The sequence below is a fragment of the Physeter macrocephalus genome, chromosome 7 (assembly GCF_002837175.3).
Source record: "Physeter macrocephalus isolate SW-GA chromosome 7, ASM283717v5, whole genome shotgun sequence".
NCBI lineage: Eukaryota > Metazoa > Chordata > Mammalia > Artiodactyla > Physeteridae > Physeter > Physeter macrocephalus.
The window spans coordinates 144,405,438-144,428,016 of NC_041220.1; the positions used below are offsets into that span (position 1 = coordinate 144,405,438).

General features: G+C 52.8%; 1 protein-coding gene across 3 annotated transcripts in view; it reads left to right on the plus strand.

Annotated features, from left to right (window-relative positions):
* The window catches only part of ZFYVE28 (zinc finger FYVE-type containing 28), a 113,367-nt gene that overhangs the window by 81,097 nt on the left and 9,691 nt on the right, over nucleotides 1-22,579 (plus strand). The window lies entirely within an intron of this gene.

The following is a 22,579-nucleotide window of genomic DNA, read 5'->3' on the forward strand; positions in this document are numbered from 1 at the left end:
CTTGCAGGCTCCCATCCTGCCTTCACTGTGTCCAAAGGGAGGTGGGAGGATGGGGAGGGGAGGGGGCTCAGCCCGGAGGCTGGACGGGCCCCTGCCCGCGGCCGTGGGAGCCGTGCACAGGGGCGGTCAGCAGGGAGGGCCCGTCTGGGTGCAGGGGCAGACGCCTTGCAGGCCTGTGCAGCCACGGCCGCCTTCTTCCTGGAGCAGCGTGTGGCCAGCTCCCCCAGCAGTGGGCAGGGGCTGGCCGGGAGCCCGTGGGGTTCAGGGCCGCTCTTTCTTCTCGAGCTGAACTCCGAGGCTCCGCCGCAGCCTTTTCTGTGTGGGTTCTGCAGGCACTCCCCAGCCCCTCGCAGCCACGAATCTACTTTCTGGCTCCGTGAATTTGCCTATTCTGGACGTTTCGTATAAGTAGAATCACTCGTCATGTGACCTTTTGTGTCTGGCCTCTTTTGCTGAGCATGATGTTTTCAAGGTTCATCCACCTTCATGCAGGTGTCAGGACTTCCTTTCTATGGCTGAATAATATTCCACTGTACGGATGGACCACATTTCGTTCATCTGTCGATGGGCGGGTGTGTCGTTTCCACTGCTTGGTTATCATTGAGTAATGCTGCTGTGAACATCTATGAACAGGTTTTTGTGTGGTTGTGAGTTTTCAGTTCTTTGGGTGTCTCTCTAGGAGAGAATTAGTGCTTCACACGGTGCCTCTACGTTCTGAGGAGCTGTCACCGGCAGTTTTCATTCCCTGGTCATGTGCGAGGCTCCTGTTTCTCCACATCCTCACCAATACTTGTCATCATCTAAGATTTTTTTTAACAGTTCTTTTGACCTTCGGGCATATCCCACTAGAATATACAGCTGAGTGACTGCTTTCAACTCACTTGAAAGCATGATGTTTCTGAGGTCATGCCCAAGTTTTACCCACAGGAGGTTGATTTGTTCCATTTAGCATGAACTGTATAGAGATTTCCATTTGCATTTAATTTAATTTTATGATTATGTGAAAAATTTGCATGGTTCCTGGCCAAATCTGTGAAATAAGATATACCCAGAGAAATCTGTCTTTCTACCTTATTCTCCTCCTCTGCTAAAGTTACAGTTTTCCAATTTTTTATAATTTAGCCTTCAATTTAAAAAGTAGAAGCAAGGATGTACACACACACACGGACAGACGCACGGGCACATGTTTTCCGCTCCCGTTCTTTGGCAGAGGACCTCGTCCTTCTCTGCCTTGCTTTCCTGACCTTCTAGCCTGAAGGCCTGTGGCCTGTCCATGACAGTTTCTACAGATGTCTCCACTGTCAATTTCAGCCACGTGGGACCACACTGTGTGGCTGGACCACTGTGCAGTCAGGCCCTGCCACCTTCCTTGTGGCTGTTTCCAGTCTTGCTCTTACAGACGGAGCTGCGATGAGCAGCTCTTTTTTTAAAAAAAAATTTATTTATTTGGCTGCGTCGGGCCTTGGTTGCGGGACGCGGCATCCTCCTTGCAGCACGTGGGATCTTTCGTTGCAGCGCGTGGGCTTCTCTCTAGTTGTGGCACGTGGGTCCAGAGCGCGCAGGCTCAGTAGTTGCGGCACGCAGGCTCAGTTGCCCCATGGCGTGTGGGATCTTAGCTCCCTGACCAGGGATCGAACCTGCGCCCCCTGCATTTGAAGGTGGGCTCTTAACCACTGGGCCACCAGGGGAGTCCCAATGAGCAGCTTTTTGAGGAGGCCATTTTTTAGGTGCAAGCCCAACATCATAATGTCCAGTGGAATGAATTATTGTCCACAGCCTAAGGAGCGGCTTCCTCCCTCAGGGCCTCCAACTCAGTGGCCCAGAGTTGATTGGTAAGTGGATCATTTTCCTACAAGGCTGATATGAAACCATCACAAATTTGACCAGATACATGGACTTTTCAGCTTTTGACCTGCCCCCCTTTTCTTGCTCTGTGTCCAGGTGACAGCCAGTGGACACTTACTCTGTCTGGAATCCACTCCTGCTTTCCTGACGTGTCCCGCCGTGGACACTGCTCGTTCACGTCGGGCCGGCAGCCTCCCAGGCCTCCTCTGGCTTAGCACAAACGCAGAAGCCGAGCTGAGAAAAGGAAACAGCCTCCACGGAGGCCTCGGGAGACGCTCCCATCTCCCAGGGAAGCATTTCCAGAAGGTGCAGAGGGTCTGAGGGTGGCCGGGGATCCGGGCAGCCAGGCCTTTGGGCCAGGACCGTGGACAGCGGCGCCCGGGGCCCAGCCCTGCGCCAGGAGCAGCTGGGAGTCAGGTCAGCAGGTGGCGCCCGTGCCCTCCGCGGGCCTCGCAGACGTGGGAGCACCATCCCTTCGCGTCGCACGTGGGTTCCTGGGTGGCGGAGCAGGGTGCGGGAGAGGCGGCCCAGCCTCGCAGAGCGTGAGCTAACAGGAGTGGAGGGCCGAAAGCAGCCTGCTGAAACAGACAGACAGACACAGAAGGCCAGCCTCGCACAGGCAGCAAGTTCACCGGAACTCGGACGGCGAGATCCCGGGCGCTGGCCGGCGTTGCTAGTATCGTCTGTGCGCAGCTTCCCGCGAACACAGCCAGGCTTGTGTCGGGTGCAGGTGACCCCCCGCCCCTGGCAGACGGAGAGACGGACCCCGGAGAGGCTGGCACCCGCCGTGCCTCGAAGTGCCTGCAGGGGCCGGCATCACCCTTGACCTGCCTGAGCGACCTGCCTGTCCAGCAGGTCCCCCTGTGGCCCCTGCCATGCGCGGGAGGAGGAGTGACCGCACGTGTGGCCCCGAGCGTGAGTCAGACGGGTGCAGCCTCAGACCTCTGTGCCACCTTTGAGTCGGGTGCCATGGAGTGGACGCACCAAGCCGTGACCACGAGTCTGCTTTTGGGGCCACGTTCCCCAGGGACGCCCGGAGTGTCACCTCCCGCTCAAGCAGCGCACAGCCCCCGGGCGGAAGGACGGGGCTGCCGGCGGGACGGCGCAGGCCGGAGGTGGGTCCTGGAGCAAGGGCCCGGGCGGGAAGAGCCCTGCCCGTTCCCCCAGGCCCGGCCTTCAGCCCGCCGCACGCAGGCCGGTTCCAGCCGCGCTGTCGCCCAGGGTGGGGGACGTCGCCCCAGCACGGTCCTGGGCAGAATGGTTCAGAACCAAGTGTCCTTCAGATCTTTTCTTTCTTAGCTTTTCAGTGCTTGAAGATTAACCCTTTTGGGGGAAAACTTAGCGTTTTTAAAAGCTCCCTGTTTTCTGCCTAGACACCTCATCATCCAGAACTGTCCACACTCTCGAGGCTGGCTGGAGAGCTCACTTGTCTAGAAGACGGAAACTCGCCCCCTCTTGGGTCTGTTTGGTCCTTTCTGTGGACATGTTACTAAAGAGTGTTTCCGACCTTCTTGAAAAAATAACACTGACTCTTGCTTTTTTCTAATTGTAATTGTGGTCCCCATTCATTGTAGAAACTTATGAAAACATGAAAAAGAGTAAAAGAAGGAAATAAAAACCATTCCAAATCCGATGAGCAGTTTTATTATTTTTTTCACTGAATATTATTTAATGATCCCTTATCTGCACAATTCATTAACACGGTATCCGTAGGGCTTAACGCTAACTTGCCGTACGTTTCCCCATTTCCGTATTTTGTCGATTAGCCTTGTGGTCCGTCTCCTGACGGCTTTGTGCCCGTCTCTTGGAATCCACCCTCAGGAGTAGAGTCGCCCCAGCGAAGGCGTGACCCTTGCCGTCACACTGCTTCCTCAGCGGTAACCGCCCCCCGCCTGGGCAGCGCTGGCTGCACTGACTCATCTGGGAAGCAAAGTGGCGTCGCTGCTCTGCTTTGTGTTTCTCTGGTGATCGGCGTCCCTGGGCGTTTCCTCCCGATTCTTCTGCAAATTGACTCTGCCTGTCTTTTGCCTGTTTTCCAGTTGGGTTTTCGTGTCTTTTTTGCTGACTTGGGAATGTTCCTTCTGCCTGGTGTCTTTGTTGCAGGTAGCTTTCCCCAATTTGTTATTTGCCCTTTGGTCTTATTTGTTGACGTCTTCTGATTTACCGATGTCTTCAGTTATGTTTTGTGTAATTAAATTCGTGAGCATTCTAGAGACTCGGGTCCTCTGCCTCTCTTTTCCTCCAGTCGGTCTGCGGTGCCGTTCCTCCCACCCCAAGGCCGGGGGACATTCCCCTCACTGCCTCCTGGTGTCCCAGGGTCTCCTTCTTTGCGGTTAACTCTGCTCTGCCCTGGTGCATAGTGAGAGGCCCAGGCCGGCTTGCCTTCTGAGGCTGTCTCCGCCCACTGGAGGGGGCCAGGGGCCGACGGCCATCGTGACGCATGGGCAGGCCCACCCCAGGCCCTGGCTCAGGGCTCAGGAACCGTCACCACTTGTGCCAGCGGCGGGCTTGGCCTGCTCTGTGTTACTCAGCTCCGCGGCTGGCGGTGCCTTTGCCTCCCCACTTGGTGGGCCTCCCTGGCTGTCGTTTTGGTTAGAGTGATAGGAGCCTGGAAGGGCACAGGCCTCTGCGCTTCTGCCCTTAAACTGGTGACCTGTGCCCCGACCACGTGCTCCTTCCTTGCTGAGCGTGGTGGTAATGGCAAAGGATGGACCTTGGGGACATCTCCTCGAGGGGACTTTCCGACGCGCGGTGCTTCCTCGCCTGCCTGGGGGGTGGCACTGGAGCGTGTGTTCTTGCCCTGCGAATGCAGCGGGAGGGGGTCCAGGGGAGGAAGGGCGCCCGTGGGCTGGCGGCCACTTGAGGAGGAGCCAAGAGGCCTCTTGTTAGCGCGTGCCTCCGTTCCTTGTCGCTCCTCCCCGTCTCCCCTGCCCTGGCCCTTACCGCTGCCGTTCGGGGCTGGTACTTGCCTCATCCTTTGCCGCTACCCGTCCTGAGCCGCCTCCCTGCCCCATCACCGGTCTCACTGCTTCCTGGCCTCACCTCCACTTTCTCACTCCCCACGGGTGGGGCGGCAGCTGGACAGGGTGGTCTCAGACGTTGCAGCGGAGCTTAGTCCTGGGCCGACAGCTGTGTGCTTCACTGACTTTGGTCTTTGCCGGCCTGGCTCCGACTCAGTGGACACCCCGCCTTCCTGCTAGCCGCGGTGCTTCCACCCAGGCTCCACTGCCCTTTGCCAGGGTGGGGACCCCAGGGACCTGGGGATACCCTGGGTCCAGCCCTGAGCAGCTGGGGCTGCAGAGAGGAGGCCACATCCTCTGTTCCTTGGAGCAGGGCTCCAGCCCCCCGAGGCCACTGACTGCTTCCCTGTACGGAGAGGGCTGCTGGAGATCCTCCTGGGTCCCTCCAGGCTGCACCACGAGTGCCTGTGGACCTCAGCCCGGCCTTGCTGCCCAGCGCGGGGGGAGGGCCGGATGCACCTGGCACTGCTGAGCTTCCTCGAGCAGCATGTGGTGAGTGAGTCTCTGTCACTGGGAAACTTTCCCAGAGGACCAGGGCTGCACTTCTGACCTGCTCTGTCCACGCTTCACTGAATCCACTTTACCTCCAGCAGATGGAGTCAGGGGCCGGTCAGCCCCTGCCCTGTCCCAGGGCCACTGCTGTCCACCAGCCTCCATGGCCTGGAAGGATGTGCATCCTTTTCCAGTGTATGATCAACACCCACAGCCTCTGGTGCTGGCCGTCGGGACTGTGTGGGGTGTCCTGGGGTGCGCGTCCCGAGCTGGCACCCCCGAGGGTAAGGGGGTGTGAACCAAGACATGGGAGTGACAGGGACAGGGCACTGCCTGGACGGACTGAGTGCTCAGTGAGCCGAGACCCAGGAGCCGCCGGCTGGCCCCGCCTGCCCCGTGGCTGGGGGCTGCTGGCGGCTCCGCAGGGGACCACCTCCGGGATGCGGTGACAGGGTGGGGCTGGATCTAACCCTAACCCCTTCCTGGTGGCTGTGTGACCCTGGGCACCAGCTCCTGCCCCACCCCCGCCCCCGCCCGGTGCCCAGTTCCCTCCCCATCGGGGTGGCCACATCGCGGCTGTGTCGCCAGAGCCTCTCTGGGGCCGGGCAGTGGGCACAAGCCGTTGTCCCCGTGGCAGGTATCCCGGCTGCCATACGGAGCCCCGGGGTCTCCCACCCACGTCCTGCCCCTGGAAGGAAGATTGAGCGGTTTAAAAATAGAGGAGAACTTGGAATTAATGAGACGCTTGAAAAACAGGTTAGGCCTAAGGACTGTCATCAGATCAACCGTTCACAAGTGACGGGGCTCCCGGGGGTGAGAGAGAGGCCAGGCTGAGTACCGGCTTGGGGTCAGAGGGCAGGGCTGGGCCTGGGGGTCCTGGGAGGGGTGCTGCCCTCCTCCTAGACGGGCCTCCCCAGCGTCTGAAGTCTTTCTAACTAACTCACAGCTGGGTGCTGTGTTCTGGGCCGGGAGGAGGGCTTGGCCGGGGCGGTGGCCACTGTTTGGGCCGGGGGGCAGGTGCAGGGGCGCTGAGCCCGGCACCCAGGAGAGCTCCTGGCCCGGCTCCCCGACAGCGTACCCGCCCCACCTCGAGATCCCACCCAGTGCCGGCCCTCAAGGCCCCTGGTCCTGGAGAAGATAAACTTGACTCCGAAGACGCAGAGTGCCAGCTGGGTGCCGGGCGGCTCCTTCAGCGAGCACCTGCCCTGGCAGTGACTCCACTGAGACCTGAATAGAGGGGCCCAGGTGCCAGGAGGAGCAGAGGGGGCAAGAGGAGGTAGGGGTGGGGAACCGCAGAGAGCTTTGGAGGGCAGCAGGGCCGGTGATGTTTTTCTGGGAGGAAGGCCCAGCATCCGAGACGGTAGCATGTAAGCACAGTGGGAACACAGTCTGGTATTTTAAAGTTGTTTTAAACAGCTTTATGGAAATATAATTGTCATACGATAAACTGCAGCGTATGAGAGTTCCAGTTCCTCCACAGCCTCGCCAGCCCTCAGCCTGGTCAGGCTTCTTACCTTCAGCTGTTCCAATGGTGTGAGTAGTGTCTCATTGCAGTTTTTTTGTTTGTTTGTTTGTTTTTTGGCTGCATTGGATCTTCGTTGCTGCGTGCAGGATTTCTCTAGTTGTGGCGAGCGGGGGCCACTCTTCGTTGCGGTGCGCGGGCTTCTCATTCTGATGGCGTCTCTTGTTGCGGAGCACGGGCTCTAGACGCGTGGGCTTCAGTAGTCGTGGCTCGCGGGCTCTAGAGTGCAGGCTCAGTAGTTGTGGCATGCGGGCTCAGTAGTTGTGGCTCGTGGCCTCTAGAGCAGCACAGGCTCAGTAGTTGCGGCGCACGGGCTTAGTTGCTCCGCGGCAGGTGGGATCTTCCCAGACCAGGGCTCGAACCCGTGTCCCCTGCATTGGCAGGCGGATTCTTAACCACCGCGCCACCAGGGAAGCCCCTCATTGCGGTTTTAATGTGCGTTTCCTTAAGGACTCATGACACTGAGCACCTTTTCATGTGTTCACCTGTCATCGGCCTATACTCTTTGGTGAAGTGTCTATTCAGATCTTTCGCTGTTTCTTTTCATTGTGTTGTGTCCTTATTGAGTTTCGAGAGTTCTTTATTTATACTGTATACAAGTCCTTTATCAGGTATATAATTTGCAGATAGATCGTTTCTCCCAGTCTATGGCTTGTTTTTTCATTCTAAGAGTATCTTTTGAAGAGGAAAATTTCTTAATTTTGAGGAAGTCCAATGGATCCATTTTTCTTTCATGGATTATGATTTTGATATCATATCTAAGGGTTCTTTTCATAACCTAAAGGCACAAAGATTTTTCTTCTGTTTCTTCTAAAAGTTTTATGCTTTTAGGTTTTTCATTTAGGTCTATGATCGATTATGAGTTAATTTTGTATATGGTGTGAGGTATGGATCAGAGTTTTATTCTGTTTTTGCATAAGGATAGCCAGTTATTCCAGTATCATCATTTGTTGAAGACTACCCCTTCTCCACTGAATTGCCTTTGCACCTTTGTCAAAAATCAGGTGACCATATATTTCTAGATTTTCTAGTCTGTTCCACTGATCTGTTTGTCTCTATTGACACCAACATCACACTGTCTTGATTATGGTAGCTTTATAATGAGCCCTAAAGTCAGGTAGTATAAATCTACAACTTAGTTCCTTTTTTTCAAAGTTGTTTTTCAAAGTTGTTTTGGCTCTTCTGGGTCCTTTGTATTTCACATGAATTTTAGAACCAGGTTGTCCATTTCTACCAAAAAAATAAAAAATAAAGAAAAACAAGCCTGCTAGGACTTTGCTTGGAATTGTGTTTCATCTATAGATCAACTAGGGAAAAATTTACACTTCAGTAATACTGAATCTTCAAATTCAGGAACACAGTATATTTCTCCATTTATTTCGGTCTTTAATTTCTCTCAGCAAAGTTTTATAGTTTGTGTTGTTGAGGTCTCGCACATCTTTTGCCAGATTTATCCCTAAGTATTTTATATTTTTGATGCTATTGTAAATGGTATTGCTTTATAATTTCAGTTTCCAATTGTTCATTGCTTATATAGAGATACTTGATTCTTGTATATTGATCTTATTATCTCTTGCAACCTTGCTAAACTCACTTTATTAGATATGGTAGTTTTTATGAAGATTTCATCAGATTTTCTACACAGATGTTGTCATCTGTGAATAAAGCCAGTTTTATGTCTCCTTTCTAATTAGATGTCTTTTACTTCTTTTTCTTGCATTTTTGCACCGGGGAGGACCTCCAAGTACAACGTTGAACAGAAGAGTTGACACAGGACATTTTTGCCCTGTTCCTGCTCTCAGAGGGAAAGCATTCAGTATCTACCATTAAGTGTGATGTTGGCTGTAGGATGTTTATAGATGCCCTTTTTCAGGTTCAGGAAGTTCTCTTCTATTCCCGGTTTGCTGGGCTTTTCTCAAGTACTTTTTCTGCATCTTTTGGGATTGTCGTATAGTTTTAATTTTTTAGTCTGTTAATGTGATAAATTACATTGATTGATATTCAGATGTTAAGCCATTGCATTTCTGGGATGAACCTTATTACTTGGTCACTAGGTATTATACTTTTTATGTATTGTTGGCTTCAATTTGCTAAAATTTTGTTAAGGATTTTGCATCTGATTGTGAGGAATGTGAGGCAGTGCTCTGCTTTTAAGGTTTGGGTATCAGAGCAATGCTGAGATCCTCAAACGAGTTGGGGAACAGTCCCGCTTATTCAATTTTCCAGAAGATTTTTTGTATAAGTGTTATTATTTCTGACTTAAGTATTAGGTAGAATTCATCAGTGAAGCCATCTGGGCCTGGAGTTTTCTTTATGGAAAGGTTTTTAACTACAATTTCAATTTCTTTACTAGATATAGGTGGTGGGTATCAGCAGCTGCTTTAAAGGGGCCCTGCCCAGCTCTGCTATACCCCCCACCCCCTTGAGCCCTGGCAACATAGTAGCCTCATGAGTGGACAAAGCTGGAAGAGGCAGATGTGCCAGGGACTGGTGGACACGTAGGACCTGCCGGGGCAGCTGTGGAATCCATGGAGGGGTCGCCGTAGCAACACGGGAGGCCCCCTGCTGGGGCTGCCAACCTCCAGTCGCATGGCACCATCGCATCAGGCCCTCCCCAGCCCTGGAGGAGGAGCTGCCCCTTGTTTCACAGACCCACCTCTGGGGGGGTGTGGCCGGCGGATGAGATGGACCTGGGAGCCGCTGGCTCTCCCTCCCTCTGGACTCCAGGGGGACCAGCCTGGGTGGCCTTCCTCCTCTGAGCGCAGCCTGTGGCCTGTGACGGGGGAGGTGGCTCTGATGGAGCCCAGGTCCACCCTGCTGGCTGAGGCCACGCCCTCAGTCAGTCGCCAGGCCAGGATGGCTCAGGGAGGCCAGCAGGCACCAGGCAGGGTGTCTGCTGTCTGTGCTCCCTGTCTGGGGAAGCCGCGGGTTCCCAGAACTTCCTCAGCCCCTCGGGGCTCTGCAGAGTGCCCCTGGCGACGAGGGGCTGCCTGCGGCTCCCTGGCCGTTCCCCACAGGTGTCGCAGGGAACGTTCCTTCTGGATCACCGTAGTGATGACCAGGGACTCCAGGCGGTCACAGTGGGACGTGTGCCCACAGACCAGCCTGGGGCAGGCCTCGGGCACTCCTGGACTGGGCCCTGCCTGATGCCCAGCTGCTGCACGGCCTTCTGGGGCTGGCCTCTTGGACCACGGTGGGGTGGGAGCCTGTGGCCCTGAGGCCACTCCCCCACCCCCAGCCTCACAGCTGGCACCCCCGGCCCTTTGCAGAGGCTGTGATTAGCCCCGTCTTACGGACCCAGGGCCACACAGCACGAGGCAGACTCGCGCACCCACCGTCCCACCCCCACTGTGAATCCTTCTCCAGAGGACCCCGGGTGGTGGGACTGTTTTCCCATTTTACAGACAAGTAAACTGAGGTTCTGGGAGGTTACATTCTCCTGCCTAGACAGCAGGGGAGTGATGCCCGAAGGCCCTCAGCCTGAGCTGTCTGACCTCTCCTGACTTCCCAGCCCCACCCTGGGAGCCCTCCCCACGGCAGGGCCTCCCCTCCCTGCCACCAGCCCAGGGCCCATCGAGGGCAGGTGCACCCAGCTAGGGCCTCATGTGCCCCCACCCCCAACCCTGTAGCAGGTGCTCACCTGACTTCACAGGCAAGGGCCTGACCTCCTCAGAGCCAGGCCCTCTTCCAGGCTCCCGGTTGGTTTTCCTGGGTGCTGGCCCTGGGGCCAGGATGGGGGCCTGGGAGGCAGAAGCCCTTGCCCCTGGGGAGGGAGGCCGGCACTTCTCAGAGGCTGTGATCAGCAGCTCTGTGGGGAAGTGGGCCCTGAGGCCAGAATCTGCGAGAAATGCCCCACCCGGGTACAGGCAGGGCTACGGGGAGTGTGTGCAGTGGACGGGCACTGCGCCAGGAAGGTGGCGGGAAGGTGGGGAGGCGGGGAGCCGTGAGGGTTCCGGTTCCGCAGGGGTCGCAGGCAGCAGAACCAGGCCAGAACTTATCGGTGGCAGGCGCCGGGTGGGGCTGCCCACGGCGGGGGAGGCGGAGTCCTCGGGCACTAAGGGCCCCGTGTGCGGGGCGGCTGGGGTCTTCGTGGACTTATAGACGGTAGAGTCACGCCTCTGGCCAGGCCGTGCTTACTCCTCCAGGAAGCCCTCCCTGCTGCCTGGTGACTGTCCCCAGCTAGCATAGGCACTGGTGGGATTCTGATGACACGATACTTGCTCTGTCTCCCCAGATGGGAGCCCTGGTGGGCCTGGGCAGGGCAGGAGCCTGTGGGCTCGACAGAGGTGGGCAGGAGGCAGTCTGGAGAACACAAAGGATGCTTGTTCCCTCCTACCGGCTCATCTCACGGGACATCGGTGGTCGTGCTGCTTAACTAGAGGAAACGGGAAATGAGCTAGTTTTCAGTGTCTTGTTTACATTTAGTATTTGGAACCAAACTGCAGTCTTTGCTGTCCTTCGGTGATCTCCCCGGGGGCCCTCAGAGGTCCTGCTGACCTCGTGGAATGGGAACAGCAGCCGTGAGGGCCCCCGGGAGGGGAGGCAGGGGGGTGGGCTGCACCCCGAGCGCCACGGGATCCCACGTGCGGATCTGTGTGTGACGGTGCCTTGTTAAAACCCTGTGTTGTTGTTTTGGCTCTGGTCTCACTGCTCTATTTCCTTAATCTCCAGTCATGTGGGAATCCAGTGGGAAAGTACTGCAGCTTCCGGAGCATTTGTCTCAGGCCAGGCACGTCCGCTTTCAACGCACTGTCCCTAGTCCTTGCCATGTGGGTGTAATTATTCCCATTTTATAGAAGAAAATGATGAGGCCCGAAACCATCCCTCGAGGGACGGCGTGTGAATGAGACCCCGGTGTACACGAGTGCGGCACGCGGAGACCGCTGCTGTCCCCGTGGTCACGGGAGCCTGAGCGTGTGTGCTCTCGTGTCACACCTGTCCCCCCGCCCACACGTGCCCCGAGGGCTGTGCGGGCCTCCACCCTTAGGGGCCTGCCCGCTCTCTCTCTCTGTGCATGTCTCTGTCCGGGCCCCCACCCCGTGGCCACAGGGACTGACCAGTGAGGACCAGGCTCCTTCCCTGGCCTCCCAGGGGGCTGGTGGGGGACCCCAGCGGTGCAGGCCTCTGGCTGCCCTCCCCTCCCCGGGACCGATGGCGCCCAGGCCGCGCTGGCCCGCGGGGAGGAGATGGCTGAGGGCACAGCTCTGCTCGGTAAGTGGATGGTCCAGCCTGACAAGCTACAGTGTTTTCCCATAACGACCGTCTCTCTTTAGCATGTAACACATCTGGGATTTCATTTAAAGTCCTTTTTGGGACTTCGCTGGCGGTCCAGTGGTTAAGACCCTGCACTTCCATGGCAGGGGCCGCAGGTTCCATCCCTGGTCAGGGAACTAAGATCCCGCAAGCCACACGGAGTGGGCACCCCCCTCCGGAAAAAACCTTTCCACTTTTAAAACATGACAGGATTCAATTTTAAAGGAATGCACAGATAACATGCAAATAAATTATATCTTCTACAAATATGAGCTCTAGCGCAACGTGTTCTAGAAATGGGTTTGAAAACCACGGTAGCACCAGGTCTGGTCACAGGTAGGCGGGGCTGGACTACGTGAGCTCGAGGTTGCAGCTGGTCCTCGGATGAAAGTCAGGGCTCATCCGGGCAGAATACGTATCGGGTCGCTCTCAGGGGTGGTGAGCCGTCGGGGTCGTCCTCCCGAGCCCCGTGGTCTCTGCTCGGAACTTTGCGGGAGACGCAGCTGTGATCTTCTGGGAGGCTGTCATCGCGGTTCTGAGCGGCCCCCACCCCCCTGCCAGTTCGGGGCCCACCGGCCGAGGGGAGACCCTGGCGGGGAAGGGCCGTCTCACTCCCAGAGACCCCTGAAGGCGCCCCGTCTGTGAATTACGTGGTCGGTGCGCCCGCTTCTTTGGACACTTCCGTCACTCGGGCCCCCTCGCTGCGGCCTCACACGCCCCACCAGCGCTCGGGCACCGAGGCGTCCGCGACGGGCCCGCGCGTCAGACGTGGTCGGCCTTGTCCTCACCGCACCCACCGCGGTTACTTGACTGCCCGTTCTGGGCCTGAGCAGCAGGGTCTGGGCCACGTCACCCCCTGGGTCGCCCGGCGGGTGAGAGAGGGACTCGGGACTCGGGACTGGCCCGCAGCCTCCCCTCTGGACGCGTGTCCTGTGGTCCCATACAGAGCGCTACAGACTGGGCGGCTTCAACAGCCGAGATGTACAGTCGCACAGTCGTGGAGGCCGGGAGTCACGCCGCGGGCTGGGCTGCACCCCCGCTGGAAGCTCTAGGGGACGGTCCTTCGTCACCTCTTGCGGCTCCTGGCGGCCCCGGGTGTTCCTGGGCTCGTGGCTGGTCACCCCAGTCTCTTCGTCGTCCTCGCGTAGCAGTCTCCCTGATTCTGTCTTCTCCCCTTTCCCTTGTCAGGACGCTTGTCGTTGGGTTTAGGGCCACCCAGATAATTCAGGATGATCTCATTTTCAAGATCCTCAATTTACTTACATCTGCAGAGGCCTTTTTTCCAAATAAGGTCACGGTCACAGGTCCTGGGGATTTGATGTGCACATATCTTTTGGGGGGGCCCTCGCGAGGAGTCGTTCCGTCAGACACATTTTCTGGGTGCAGCAGGAGAGGAGGACGCAGAGACAGAAACCTCCAAAGCTGTGAGGTTTCAGGAGGCCCTGCGGGTTGATTTTTCCCTGAATCCGTTTAGCGCTCGATCACGGGAGAAAGCCTTTATTCCCACAGACAGCCCGCACCTAGTTTTCCTCTGTGTCTAATGAATTTGTGCCGTGTGTTCAGTGGATACAGATTGGGAGGCTCGCGGGGTGGGGGGTGGGATGTCTTTGATGCTGGGCGCAGAGCAGTGGACAGACAGACAGAAGTCGCTGCGTGGCCGGCCCCGCGTTCTCCGGAGTGAGACCGCTGGTCGGCACACGCGTGCTGCGTCAGGGAGACAAGCGTGCTGCGTCAGGGAGACACGCGTGCTGCGTCAGGGAGACACGTGTGCTGCGTCAGGGAGACAAGCGTGCTGCGTCAGGGAGACACGCGTGCTGCGTCAGGGAGACACGCGTGCTGCGTCAGGGAGACAAGCGTGCTGCGTCAGGGAGACACGCGTGCTGCGTCAGGGAGACAAGCGTGCTGCGTCAGAGAGACACGCGTGCTGCGTCAGGGAGACACGCGCCCCAGGAGCAGTAACGCAGGGTGGGGGAAGGAAGTGAAGGTTCTGTTGGGGGCCGAGGAAAGCGTCTCTGTTAGAGGATGCTGGGATGGATACCAAAAGAATGGGGGCCTCTGGGGGTGTCCAGACAAAGGCATTCTGGGCCTAGCGATGTCCACGCCACGCCCTGTGGCCGTAGTGCGCTTGTCTTGTCTGTGACAGCAAGGGTCGCGGCTGGGGGGCGCCTGCAAGCAGAGCGTGGGAGAGGAGGTGGACAGAGAGAGGTCCAGAGCACGCCGGGCCCCTCGAGCCTCAGGAAGGCTTTCTGGCTTTTACTCCAAGTAACCTGGGAAGCAGGAAGTGAGACGTGTCTGCAGAGGAGGGATATGGCCTGAATTTTGGTTGAGAAGGTTTTCTATCCGGGGCCTGCGGGGTCTTGGTAGGAGCTGCAGCTCCTGTGGCAGCCCCTGACAGGGTCAGGGGAGTTGTGCCTGGCGGGTCCTGGGTGCTGGGCTCCCCGCCAGGGGCCGCCCCGTGTGCACACCGCACCAGGAGGGGCTCTGTAGCAGCCCTGGGGCCTGGCCTCTGAACAGCTCCCCCTCTGGCATTCAGTCCAGGTCTGTGGTCAGAAGCGAAGCCCCAGGCTGCCTGGACCCCCAGCAGCCCTCATCAGCCTCCTGCCTCGGCGGGGGTGGGGACAGGCCCCGGCAGATGGTGGCGCGTGCGGAGACCGGGCGTCTCCCTGTAGATGTGAGCACCCCTCTGTGTTTAGCTTGCGTGGTGGCCACTAGAGTCCTGTGCCTGCCATGGGTCAGCAGTGGGGGTGGCTCTGAGACCAGCCCCTGTCCCCCAGCACCACCCTGCAGTGCCCTGAGAGGGTGTCTCACTGGGCAGCGTGTGTGGCTGCCCCTGCCGTGGGTGACACATCGCTTATTGTCCACTTGCACAGGCTCTTCTGGAGCCTCAAGCTGACCAAGAGTGTCAGGCACAGGCGCTGGGTGGCGGCCACACTTCCTCCTGCTGCTCCACAGGACCTGGGCTCTGGTGTGGCGACTTGCGCAGACTCAGGTGAGCCCCGGGGATGCCCCGAGCCTCCCAAGACAGGAGCTGGACGTACCCGCCAGGTCAGTCTTCTCTGCACCAAACTGGTTTCATTTTGCTTTCAGTCCTGACTCAGGGTGCCAGCCTCCACTTGGTCACTCAGTTACAACATCTGCCCAGTTGTATTAGTCAGCTATGCTGCGTAACAAATTACCACACACTTAGTGGCTTCTAACAGCACCCGTTCATCATCTCACAGTGTCAGTGGGTCAGGTGTCTGGTGTGGCGAGATGGGTTCTCGGCTCAGAGTCTCACCAGCCAGGCGTCGGCCAGGCTGCGTTCCCATCTAGAGCTGTCGGTGTTTCCGTTGGCCGTCCCTTGGTGAGAAGAGACTGAAACAGCCCCTTTGGGTTGTTTCCTGGGTCGGCGCCAGCCCTCCTGTTCCCAGTCATTTCTTCTTGTTCTCTTGTTCCCTCTGTGGACCTGAGCCGTGTGCTGTGGTCTCACTGGGGAGAGGGGTTACCCTTCCTCCCACTCCCAGCCTGTGCTCACCCCAAGGGGATGTTGCACTGGGGTAAGAGTTGTCTTCCTTTCAAACGCAGAGTCATTCATTAAAACCACTAGAGGGCTTCCCTGGTGGCGCAGTGGTTGCGCGTCCGCCTGCCGATGCAGGGGAACCGGGTTCGCGCCCCGGTCTGGGAGGATCCCACATGCCGCGGAGCGGCTGGGCCCGTGAGCCATGGCCGCTGGGCCTGCGCGTCCGGAGCCTGTGCTCCGCAACGGGAGAGGCCGCAGCAGAAGGAGGCCCGCATACCACAAAAAAAAAAAAAAAAAAAAAAAAAAAAAAAAAAACCACTAGAAAAAAGACTTTGCAAATGGCGGGAGAGTAGAGGAAGCAGGAACGTCTGGTCCGTTCACAATAAATTAGCATATTTGCTGCCTCCAAGATATTTGTGCTGACACCCCCTGGGCAGCCTGGGCCTGTCAGCTTTGTGCCATCATGTTTGTATTCGTTTGTAGGGTTGCTGTAACAGAGTACTACAAACTGGGGGGTAAACCATAAAAATTGATGGTCTCAGTTCTGGAGGCCAGAAGTCCTGGATCAGGGTGTCAGCAGGGTGGTTCCTTTTGAGGCCCCGAGGGAGGATCTGTCCAGGCCTCTGCCCTCTCACTTCTGATGGATGCTGGCAATCCTTGGGACCCCTTGGCTTGTAGATGCTAAGCTATGATCTCTGCCTTTTCTTTACATGTCATTCTCCCTCTGTGTGCACCTGTGTCCAAATTTCTCATTTTTAGAAGGACACCAGTCATATTGGATTAGGACCCACCCTAATGACCTCATCTTAACTAATCATATCTGCAGTGACTCTATGTCCCGGTAAAGCCACGTTCTGAGGTACTGGGTGTTAGCACTTCAGCATATGAATTTGGGGAGACACAATTCAACCCATATCAGCACACACATACCTCCCTGCTAAATCCTCACCATACTAGGATGAATGGATGGATGGATCGATGGATGGACGGATGGATACATGGATGATTGGGTAGATGGTTGGATGGATGGATGGATGGTTGGATGGATTTTGTAAGGAGGAGCTAGCAGGGCCCAAGCTGGCTCATTAGAATTGGTATGTGGTTGTGCAAATGTCCAAACTTTGCATTTCCCCACATCCAAGCATAAACCTTGCTTCTGGATTCCATCAGTCCCTCTTGTTCCTCCTTGTTTTTCTCTTACTTAGGCCTTTACAAAGGGTTTCAAAGGCTCACAGATTCATCCATGTGATGTCATAGCCAGAAACACCTTGTGATGCTATTAGTTTTTCCAAGTTGTATTAGCTCTTATTTCACATACCCCTAGAACTTCAAAATGACAAAGTCCTTTTCCTGTCAAAAGGCCATTTTTTCTACTCTGACCATGGAATCAGATACTTCTCCATGTGTGCCTTTCGAGGGTGCCCTTTGGAAAGTTTGCCACTATGCCATGCCCTGACGTGGACCATGGCCAAAGACACAGGCTGGACAAAACCTTTGGTATTAATGTAACTTTAGAATTGCATTGTCTTTTGCTACTAGAAAATTGACACTTCCTAGTAATTCAAACCTAAGTGGAGTTGTTATGGGGAATATGTGCTGCCTTCAATAAAAGAGAGTGACAGGAAACAGAATCCAGTTGGGCACCGGTCACAGAAGGTGCTGGATTTTTCGACATCCAGGTGACCATGCAGATTTGAAGTTGAGTGCCTGGGTAGATACGGCTGGTGACAGGACCTCAGACTGCTTGGTGAGGCAGAGGAAGCCCTTGGCAGGTGGACGCCCCTCACGCCTTCACCCTCGCCTCTCTCGCTCACTTTCCCTCTGCATCTCAAGTGCCGGCCATGTCTCACCCTCAGTGTCCTGCCCGCACCATAGACCTGGACCACTGGGCGCCAGCCGGTCTCAGCTCTGTCTTGTTAAAGCGTGTGGCTCCCCCGCTAGACTGGGCTCTTGGAGGCCACACACAGGATCTGATTCATCCTTGGGCCCCTCTTCCATGTCCCTAGTCTGCTGCATAGCAGCTGCCCATGGAGGACCAGTGCCCTTCCAAAAGGGTGGCCCTGGGCAGTGTTCCTGGGGCCCCCGGTGCCCAAACAACGCCCATCTCTGTGGCCCCTAGGACTGGGCTGACCTGGCCGGGACCCAAGCTCAGGCCCCAGGTGACATCGAACTCTGTGCCTCAGGGGGGCTGCAGTGGGTCCTGCTGTAGGCTCTGCCTCTCCTCAGCCTAACAGTTATTCTTCTGGTCATAGAAGTAATACTCAAGCTTAGAAGATGCTCAGGAAATAATCCATAGTCCTACTATTCGAATAAATGTAATGTTAATGCTTTGCCTTGACTATATTTCCCCAAATCTCATTTATGTACATATGACAGCTCTAATTTTTAAAATGCTACCTTTTTATTTAATATCTTAGAATTTCCAGCATCATTAACTGTCCTTCGTGGAAACTGTATGACTGAGCTAATTTACTGAATCAACCCACTATTGACGGGCATTTAGCTTGAGCTCTTTCTTGAATATGAGTTCGCTAGATGATTACAAGGAAAACATCCTTTTATTCTTTTTACAGTGTACAATTCAGTGGTTTTTTAGCATATTCACAGAGTTGTGCAACTGCCACCAGTATCTAATCTCAACTTTTTCATCACCCCATAAAGAAACTCCAACCATTAATCTACTTTCTGTCTCTTGGGTTTGCCTAGACTTTTCTAGACTTTTCAAAGAAATGGAATCATACAATAAGTGATCTTTGTAACTGGCTTCTGTCACATAGCCTAATGTTTTCGAGGTTCATCCACGCTGTAGCACCTATCAATACTTTCTATAGCCAAAAATTAATCCCATTGTGTGGCTAGACCACATTTTGTTTACCCGTTTACCAGTTGCCCGACATTTGGTTGCTTCCATCGTTTGGCTAGTATGTATGAACATTCACGTACAAATTTTTGTGTGAATCTGTGGTTCAGTTCTCTTGGGTAGATACCTTGAAGTGGAATTGCTGGGTCATACAGCACAAGGAACTGCTGAACTGTTTTCCAGAGTTCCAGTAGCATTTCAGATTCTCACCAGGGATGTACAAGGTTCCAATTTCTCCATATCTTCACCCACACTTGTTATTTTCTGTTTTCTTTTTAAACTCTTGTAGTTATCGTAATGGATATAAAATAGCACATTATCATTCTAATTTGCATTTCCTAAATGACTAATGATGGCATCTTTTCAAGTGTTTACTGGCCATTTGTATATCTTCTTTGGAAAAACGTCTTGTCAAATTCGTTGTCCATTCTTTAGTTGGGTTATTTATTTTTTTTTTGTTGAGTTGCAAGAGTTTTCTGTATTCCAGATTCTATACCCTTGACAGATACATGATCTGCAAAAATTTTCTCACGTTCTGTGGGGTTTTTCACTTTCTGGAAGGTATCTTTTGAAGCACAGAAGTTTTTAATTTTAATTTTTGTGCGAATATGTGTTTCAGTTCTCTTGGGTAGATACCTCAGAGTGGAGTTGCTGTGTCATACTGTCTGAGGAACTGCTGAATAAGATATTTGGTTTTGGTTGCCGTGTTTTTTGGTTTCACACCTAAGAAACTGTTGCCTAATCCAAGACCACAAAGATTCCTGTTCTTTTCTAAGGATTTTTAAGAATTCTTTTAAAGAATTTAAAATTATTTCTAAGTTTAAGAATTTTAGAATAGATACAGGCCTTTGATCTATTTGAGTCAATTTTTGTATATGGTATAAGGTAAGGTCTAACTTCATTCTTTTGTGTGTGGAAATGCAGTTCTCCCAGAAAAAAAAAATTTTTATTGAAGTGTAATTGATTTACAATATTGTATTAGTTTCAGGTTGTACGACATAGAAATTCAATATTTTTATAGATTATACTCCATTTAAAGTTATTCTAAAATACTGGCTGTATTCGCTGTGCTGTTACAATATGTCCTTGTAGCTTATTTATTTTATACTTAATAGTCTGTACCTCTTAATCCCCTACCCCTATCATGCCCTTCCCTCCTTCCGTCTCCCCAGTGGTGACCACTAGTGTGTCCTCTATATCCGTGAGTCTCCTTCTGTTTTGTTATATTCATTTGTTTGTTTTATTTTTTAGATGTTTTTTACATGTAAGTGATAGCATATAGTATTTGTCTTTCTCTGTCTGACTAATTTCACTTAGCATAATACCATCCACGTCCATCCATGTTGTTGGAATTGACACATTTTCATTCTTTTTTATGGCTAAGTAATATTCCATTGTATGTATATACCACATCTTCTTTATCCATTCATCTGTTGATTTACATTTAGGTTGCTTCCATGTCTTGGCTATTGTGAATAATGCTGCTATGGACATTGGGGTGCATGTATCTTTTCTGTTTTCGTTTTCTTTAGATATATACCCAGGAGTGGAATTGCTGGATCATATGGTAGTGCTATTCTTAGTTTTCTGAGAGACCTTCCATACAGTTTTCCAAAGTGGCTGAACCAATTTACATTCCCACCAACAGTGTGGGAGGGTTCCCTTTTGTCGACATCCTCAGCAACACTTGTTATTTTTCGTCTTTTTGATGATGGTCATTTGCTGGGTGGGAGGTGATATCTCGTGGTTTCGATTTGCATTTCTCTGATGATTAGCGAAGTTGAGCATCTCTTCATGTGCTTTTCATCTGTATGTATTCTTTGGAAAAATGTCTATTCAGGTCTTCTGCCCATTTTTTTTTTTTTTTTTTTTTTGGCTCTATGCGGGCCCCTCACTGTCGTGGCCTCTCCCGTTGCGGAGCACAGGCTCCGGACGCGCAGGCTCAGCGGCCATGGCTCACGGGCCCAGCCGCTCCACGGCATGTGGGATCTTCCTGGACCGGGGCACGAACCCGTGTCCCCTGCATTGGCAGGCGGACTCTCAACCACTGCGCCACCAGGGAAGCCCCTCTTCTGCCCATTTTTTAATCTGTTTTTTTTTTATTGAGTTGTATGAGCTGTTTATATATTTTGGATATTAACCCCTTATTGGTCATATCTTTTTCAAATATTTTCTCCCATTCAGCAGGTTATCTTTTCATTTGGTCGACGGTTTCCTTTGCTGTTGCAAAAGCTTTTAAGTTTAATTAGGTCCCATTTGTTTATTTTTGCTTTTGTTTCCTTTCCTTGGGAGACAGATCCAAAAAAAATATTGCCCTGGCTTATGTCAGAAAGTGTTCTGCCGGTGTCTTCTTCTAGGAGTTCTATAGTTTCCAGTCTTCCATTTAGGTCTTTAATTCATTTTGAGTTTATTTTTATATGTGGTGTGAAAAAACGTTCTAATTTCATCCCTTTACATGCAGCTTCCAGTTTTCCCAGCAGCACTTATTGGAGAGACGGTCTTTCTCTATCTCAGCACCATCTTTTGAAAAGACCCTTCTTTCCTCATTGGATGATCTTGGCACCCCTTTTGAAAATCAGTTGCCCACAAATGCGTGGGTTCATTTCTGGACTCGCAATTCTCTTCCATCATCATGGGTCCTATGCCAGTGCCTCAGTCTTATTTACTGGCGTTTCATACGTTTCACTCCACGTCATGAGTGTGAGTCCTCCAACCTGTTTGTTTCTTTTTCAAGATTGTTTTGGCTGTTCTGAGTCCTTGCATTTCCGTATGAATTTTAGGATCAGCTTGTCAACTTCTGCATGGGAAAAGAAAAGGCGGCTGATATTTTGATACAGATTGCATTGAACTTATTGACCAATTTGGGGAGTATTGCCATCTTAACGATATTAAGTCCTCAACCATGAACATAGGATGTCTTTCCATTTATTTAGGTCTAATTTATTTCAGTGACGTTTTGTAGTTTTCCGTGTGTTAACTCTTGCACTTTTTTGTTAAGTTTATTCCGAATATTTAAATCTTTTTGATGCTATTGCAAATAGGGTTGTTTTTTAATTTCATTTTCAGTTTGTTTATTGCTACTATATCTTAACATAATTGGGTCTTTCACAGTAACTGCTTTATTGATATATAGTATATATAACATTCAGTTCACCTTTAAAAGTGTATAATTTTTGCTGTACACCTGAAACTAACACAACATTGTAAATCAACTATACTTCAATTTTTTAATTATTAAAAATATGTACTATAAAAGTGTATAATTTAATGGTTTTTAGCATGTATTCACTCTTAACCTGTTGTAAGAGTGCCAAATCCATCAGCTCTCTTCGCTACTTAGGCTTTTCAGTTCCCTTTCCTCTGTTCTCCCCTGTCCTAAATCTTTTTTTTTCCCTACTTTTTAATTTTGGCAAAATACATATAACATAAATTTTACTATTTTAACCGTATTTAAGTGTACCATTCAGTGGCATTGTATACATTCACAATGTGGTATAACTATCACCACTCTTTATTTCCAGAACTTTTCATCATCCCAAACTGAAACTCTGTCCCCATTAAAGCCCCCTTCCCCAGGACCCAGCACCCACCATCTGCTTTCTGTCTCTGTGAATGTGACTCCTCCAGGGACCTCACGTAAGTGGAGTCACACAGTGTTTGTCTTTTGTGACCGGCTTCTGTCACTGGGCATAATGTTCTACAGGTTCATCCATGTGGTAGCTGGTGTCAGAATTTTCTTCCTTTTTAAGGCTGGATAATATTCCATTGCATGGAGGGACCACACTTTGTTTACCCACACTATCTGTTGATGGGCACTTGGGCTGTGTCCCCTCTGGGCTCTTGTGAATAATGCTGCTGCGAACATTGTGTATAAATATTTGCTTGGGCTCCTGCTCTCCAATCTTTTGGGTGAGGCTGTGAACTGAGACTGGGGGTGTTGATGGAAGTCGACACCCTGAACAGTGACGTTCCATCCCCTTTCCTTACTCAGCTCCCAGGACAGGGGCCGCCAAGTCCACACACCCCAGGCAGAAAGTCAGGGGCTTTGTCTCAGGACACCTGGCAGGTGGTCTGGGAGGGCAGAGCTG